The sequence below is a fragment of the Lynx canadensis genome, chromosome E1 (genome assembly GCF_007474595.2).
Source record: "Lynx canadensis isolate LIC74 chromosome E1, mLynCan4.pri.v2, whole genome shotgun sequence".
Lineage (NCBI taxonomy): Eukaryota > Metazoa > Chordata > Mammalia > Carnivora > Felidae > Lynx > Lynx canadensis.
This window is the reverse complement of record NC_044316.2, coordinates 29306287-29313031: the sequence shown is the minus strand read 5'-3', so window position 1 is coordinate 29313031 and position 6745 is coordinate 29306287.

The following is a 6745-nucleotide window of genomic DNA, read 5'->3' as shown; positions in this document are numbered from 1 at the left end:
GGCGGGAGGGGCGGGCCCCGGGGCCTTTCAGGAAGTCACGTGGGGGCAGGGGCGGGGCGGGCCGCGCTCCGGGGCGGGGGCGCCGGGGGTCGCTGCGCGCGGTGGAAGTCCGCCGCGCGCGGAGCTCCAGAGGCTCCCTCGGGTGCGCGCGGGCGCCGGACTCGGGGTGTCAGGTTGCCCCCCACGGCCCGCCGAGGAGGAAACCTGCGCGTCAGGTGAGAGCCCCGGCCCGGGTCGCGCTGCTGCCCCGGCGCGCCCGCCGCTAGTGCCTTTCTGAGGGGAACTCACCCAGACCCGAGACGTCCGGTCCGCGCCGCCAACCGTGAAGCCGCGCCTCCCCGCCCGCTTTCAAACCCTTCCCCCCCTCCCCCACCCCCGCCCCGTCGGGCCCTGGCACAGGGACCCAGAGCCCCTGAAGGCCAGAGCCCGTGGGCACACACCCAGACTTAAAGCTGGCGATTTCTTTCCATACCACCTGTAGAATATGCTTTTTTTTTTTTTTTAATTTCCAGTTCTACTTTAGTGGGATTTGCAGACATCCCAGTTGTAACAAAGGTTTTCTCTCTCTCTCTCTCTCTCTCATACACACACACACACACAATTTTGAAACAAACGTTTTTCACCAGATTGTGTGTTTAGATTTATTTCCTTTTATTCAGCTCTGTTCCTGGCCCCTGGCCTGGGTGCAGGAAAAGCGGGTGTACAGGAGGAGAGAGAGAATATTCAAGAGAGGGGAGGGGGGGCAAAACAAGGCAGTGCCTTGGGAGGAGTTAGTTGGAGTTTGCACTGGCGACGGGGCAAGCAGCAAAAATAAGGAAAAGGTAAATGTCTTAAACTACTGCTAAAAGTAAAAGCTACTATTTATGGGGCATCTACTCTCTGCGAGACAAGTCACATATGGTATGTCCTTTAATCCTCGTAAACACTAGAAGACAGATCTTATTACATCCATTTTATAGGTGAGGGTCACTTTTTTTTTTAATGTTTTATTTATTTTTGAGAGAGAGAGAAACAGAGCATGAACGGGGGAGGGGCAGAGAGAGAGGGAGACACAGAATCCAAAACAGGCTCCAGGCTCTGAGCTGTCAGCACAGAGCCCGACGTGGGGCTCGAACCCATGGACCGTGAGATCATGACCTGAACCGAAGTCAGACGCTTAACCGACTGAGCCACCCAGGCGCCCTGAGGGTCACTTTTTATTTATTTTATTTTTAAGTAATCTCTCCGCCCAACATGAGGCTCAAACTCAGGACTCTGAGATCAAGAGAGCAGGCTCCAGGGACTGAGCCAGACAGGCGTTCCTACCCTCCTTTTTTTTTTTTTTTTAATAATTTCTCCGCCCAAGTTGGGGCCAGAATAGGGTCACATATTTAATACAAAACAGGACTGGGATTCTAGCTCAGGATTGCTTTGCTTAAAATTCTAATTCCTGGTTTTCCTATTTCTATTCCTCTGAGACTCTTAACCCCATTTATTCTCTCTCCTATTGCATTGTTGTTTGCATGGGGAGGAGGAAGGCAGAAGGCAGGGAGGGGTCAGGAAATCAGATTTATGCATAGTATCTCATTTAATCCTCCCACTAAATATTTAAGGAAGGTATTATTATCTCCTGTTACAGATGAGAAAACTAAGGCTTGGAGAAACTAAATAGCTTCCTTAAGACGACAGATACTGTCATGCAGCCTATCTCATTCTAGAAACCAAACATTTCCTACCAGAAAATGTTGCCTCCCAAGGGGAGGGATGGAGCCGTTTCCAGGAAATAAATTCTATGAAATCCTCCATGACTTAGCTCTTGTGGGTGAGGTGGCCTGGTGACTCAGCCAGAATGTCTGTAGAATTTTCTTTCCAGGCCAAGAAGTTTCGAAGGGCTGGTTAGACAGTGAAGACGACTAGGTGGAACATAGTTTATGTTTACCAAGTTCCACGCACTAGATATTTACTACAACCTCCTGAGACAGGGAAGCAGAAGGGACTCCATTTTAGAAAGGCTCCATTTACGCATGCTCCGTATCCCACCTTGCGTCTGGGTAAACCAGAGAAGCTACCACGTTCCCACTCCAAGGGGGAAGCGAGGAAGTTAATCATTCTTGAGTCTCGCCCCAGGCCCCCAAGACACATGACACCATCTAAGAAGAACCAGCTCTCAGACATGTTCCAGGACATTAGCTTCGAAGAAACCTGGGTGGACACTGGCATCAGTACCCCTGCCCTTCAGTGATTTGTGGAGTAACACCTAGCGTTCGCCTGACACTCCCTTTGAGGGGACCCTCCCCTGGATTCCCGAAGCGATATGTACCCTGAACCCCTTTCCAGTATAAGCCCCTAACCCCAAGCAACAGGGAGACTCACTTTTCCTTTTCCGAGTCTCCTAGACACTCTGTCTGCTATACTCTGTCACACTACTCAGTAAACACAGTTCACTTCCTCCTTGCCTTAGGAGCATGGGGCAAACTGGGGACAAAGTACAGGCTAACAGCACCCCTTCCCCGGGTGGAATATGTGCGGTATTCCTTCGACACTCCTGGCCACCCAAGAACAAAGGAACGGGGTTTAAATGCTTACCATGGTGATGTGGGAAACTAAGACAAATGAAAGGTTAAATTCCCTTAGTGCCTACAGCCCATTGACAAGTCCTTGAAACCAGCAGAGTGACCTCCCTCTAGGAGCTCAGCTGCTTCAATGATGACACTTTGCTAGGGGCAAAAGAGAACCTTAACATTATCCCAGCCTCGAGGATCCTGTAAGTCTACTTTAACATAAAAATTCCTTTGGAAACTGCCTTTATCTCAACTCCCCCAAGATCATACTCCAAGCTATGGCCCCCTGATATGCATCTGAAGGGTCTCATGACTGAGGTTTTACTAAATGGTAATAATTAGTGTTTTCCTAACACAGCTAGCCCCTCAAGGTCCTGGAAAAATACCTTAGAGACTTAATCTATCCCTAACCCCCTCCCAACCTGAATGTATATAATAAGTTACCCATTATGACCCCAGTACAGCTCCCACCCAAAGGTCCTGTCCACATGTTTTAATAAAATCACCTTTTTTGCACCAAAGACATCTTCAAGAATTCTTTCTTGGCCGTCGGCTCCGGACCACGCCACCATCACCCCAAAACTTCATCACTCCTGGTTCACCTTTCATTTCTATCCTGCCTGAAGCCAAGGACCCTCCTGGCTGGTCCGTTGAGGACCCACTGTGGGTCCTCAGACCAGGCCTGCCTACATCACTATTGTGCTAAATTCATCCCATTGTGGTTGGAGAATATGCTTTGTATTATATCAGTGGGGTTCTTTTAATGTTTATTTTTGAGAGAGAGAGAGAGTGTGTGTGTATAAGCAGACAAGGGGTAGAGAGAAAGAGAGACACAGAATCCGAAGCAGGCTCCCGGCTCTGAGCTGTCAGCACGGAGCCTGACGCTGGGCTCGAACTCACAAACTGCAAGATCATGACCTGATCCAAAGTCCGACGCTTAACCGACTGAGCCCCCCAGGCGCCCCTTTCAGTGTTTTAAAATTTATTGAGACTTGTTTTATTTCCTGAATGTGGTCTGTCTTACGGGTTACTGTTTGCGTGGTACCTCTTTCTCCATCTTTGTCCTTTCAACCTATTTGTGTCTTTGAAGCGTGGCTTTTGTAGACAGCATCATTTTGTTTATGCATCCAACCAACCTTCGCCTTTTAATTGGAGCATTTCATTCATTTCCACTAAATTACTGATAAGATTTACGTCTGCCATTTGCTGTTTATTTTAATGTCTTCTATCATCTTGGTTCTTCTATTTCTCCATAACTGCCTTCCTTTATGCTATCTTCTGGTGTACTTTTTTATTCCTTTGCTATTTCTTCAGATATTCTTTCTGCCCTCCTCCTCTCCCCTCTCCTTAGGGAACTCCCATCATGTGTGTGTTGGTCTGCTTGTTGATGTCCTACAAGTCTCTGAGGCTCTGTTCATTTTCCTTTGCTCTTTTCCCTTTCTGCTTCGCAGACTGGATCATCTATCTCAATTGATCTATATATCCAGATTCACAAATTCTTTCTTCTGCCTGCTCAAATCTGCTATTGAACTCCATAGTGAATCTTTCATTTCAGTTTTTGTACTTTTCAACTCCAGAATTTCCATTTGGTTCTTTAAAACAAAAATTTTTTTCCTCCCTCCTTACTGATTTTCTCTATTGAGAGAGACACCATTCTCACACTTTATCTCTTTAGACATGTTTTCCTAATGTTCTTTGAACATATTTAAAATAACTGAAAGTTTTTGTCTAGGGGCACGTGGGTGACAGAGTCGGTTAAGCTTCAGACTTTCAGCTCAGGTCCTGATCCCACAGTTTGTGGGATCAAGCCCTGAGTCGGGCTCTGTGCTGACAGTGCAGAGCCTGCTTGGGATTCTCGCTCTACCTCTCTCCCTGCCCCTCCCTCACTTGTGCTCTCTCTCTCTCTCTCACTCTCTCTCAAAAATAAACTTTAAAACGTTTTTCAAAATTAATATAGACATTCAATTAAAAAAAAAAAAGAACTTAATGGTGAGCAGACAGCCTGAAGATAGAGAAAACTGAGTCGTGAGGGCAGGAAAGTCATTAGCCAGAACGTTCCCAGTCCCAACGATACAGGTGGCAGTGGGGGAAGCGTGTGGCAGGTGCCCCACTGCTTACGGTCAGGCCAGACACAGCAGCTTTAGGGACAGCCACCAAAACATCTTGGGAAAAAATACTGCTCTGAAATTAGGCTCTCTCTCCTCTAGATGGGTGATCTTTGGCAAGTTACTGAATATTACGTTGGGAGAAATTAGATGCATCGCTTCTTCAAATCCATAGGCTAATCCTATAGTATTCATAGCTGGCATCTGAGTACCTATTTCCTCATCTAGAATGGGACCACCAGCCCAGGCAAAGTGAGGCAAGGACTTAGTCCCTGGCGGCTACTTTTGCCCAGAACCTTTTCTCATCTCCCCTCTTGTCTCTCACTCCTGGAATAAACTGTATAGTTTGGAGTTCCCACATCAGACAATTATCTGATTTCAAGTAAGAAGAAATACAGCCACATTTTACGTGGCTATGTGTAGATTATGTTTTATAAAGAAAACTGAAATTTACTGGATGTGGTACAGTACTTTTCTATTGTACTGCATCTTTCGGAAAGGTCATGCCCTCCTAGTTTGACATCATGACCCTTCTAGTAGGCTGCTAGTCACAGTTCAAAAAACACTACTCCAGAGGGAAAGGGGGACTCATAAACTGATAATAAACTGAAGAAAACACTCCCTGAGGTCAACAGTTCTCTTTGGTCTAGTCAATGTTTATTAATTATCTTTTTATTTTATTTTTTTTATTTTTTTTTCAACGTTTATTTATTTTGGGGACAGAGAGAGACAGAGCATGAACGGGGGGAGGATCAGAGAGAGAGGGAGACACAGAATCGGAAACAGGCTCCAGCTCGAGCCATCAGCCCAGAGCCTGACGCGGGGCTCGAACTCGCGGACTGCGAGATCGTGACCTGGCTGAAGTCGGACGCTTAACCGACTGCGCCACCCAGGCGCCCCTTAATTATCTTTTTAAACTGAGGTGTCATTGACATACAACAGGAGTTTCAAGTGTACAACATAATGACGTGGTATGTGTATACACTCCCTGCAAAATGATAACCACAATAAATCCAGTTAACATCTATCACCATGCATAGTTTCAAAAAACTTTATGTGATGAGAACTTTTAAGATCTGCCCTCCTAGAGGGGCGCCTGGGTGGCTCAGTCAGTTGAGCATCTGACTTCAGCTCAGGTTGTGATCTCATGGTCCGAGGGTTCGAGCCCCACATCAGGCTCTGTGCTGACAGCTCAGAACCTGAAGCCTGCTTCGGATTCTGTGTCTCCCTCTCTCTCTGCCCCTGCCCCATCATGCTGTCCTCTGTCTCAAAAATAAATAAACATTAAAAAAGAATTTTTTTTAAATAATAAAAAAAAAGATCTGCCTCTCCTAGAACTTCCAAATATGTAATATAGTATTATTAACTATAGTCACCATGCTGTATATACATCCCCATGACTTGTAATGGAAGCTTATACTTTTTACCTCTGCCTTTGCCCATTTTGCCCACCCCCCCATCACTGGCAACCACCAATCTGTCCTCCATATCTCAGTTCGTTTTGAGTGGGGGGTTGCTTAGATTCCACATATAAATGAGATCACACAGTATCTCTTTCTGACTTATTTCACTTATCATAGTGCCCTCAAGGTCCACCCATGTTGTCTGAAATGGCAAGATTTCATTCCTTTTTATGGCAGAAGAAGTGCATGTACATATACATTTTCTTTATCCATTCATTCATTGATGGACACTTGTTTCCGTATTTTGACTATTGTAAACAATGCTGCAATGAATACAGGGGTGCATACTGTTCCCCATGGTGGCTGTACCAATTTATATTCCCACCAACAGTGGATTCCCTTTTCTCCACATCCTCACCAACATTTGTTATTTCTGGTCTTTTTGAGAATATCCATTCTAACAGGTGTAAGGTGGTGTTTCATTGTAGTTTTGATTTGCATTTCTGTGATGATGAATGATGTTGAGCATTTATTCATACACCTGTTGGTACTTACTAGTTAACTTAATTTGTTTTCCAAACCCTAGAAAGAAAGTGTGCTATGCAAGGGATGCCTGGGTGGTTCAGTCGGTTAAGCACCCGACTTCAGCTCAGATCATGATCTCAGTTAATAACTTTGAGCCCTACTTCGGGCTCTG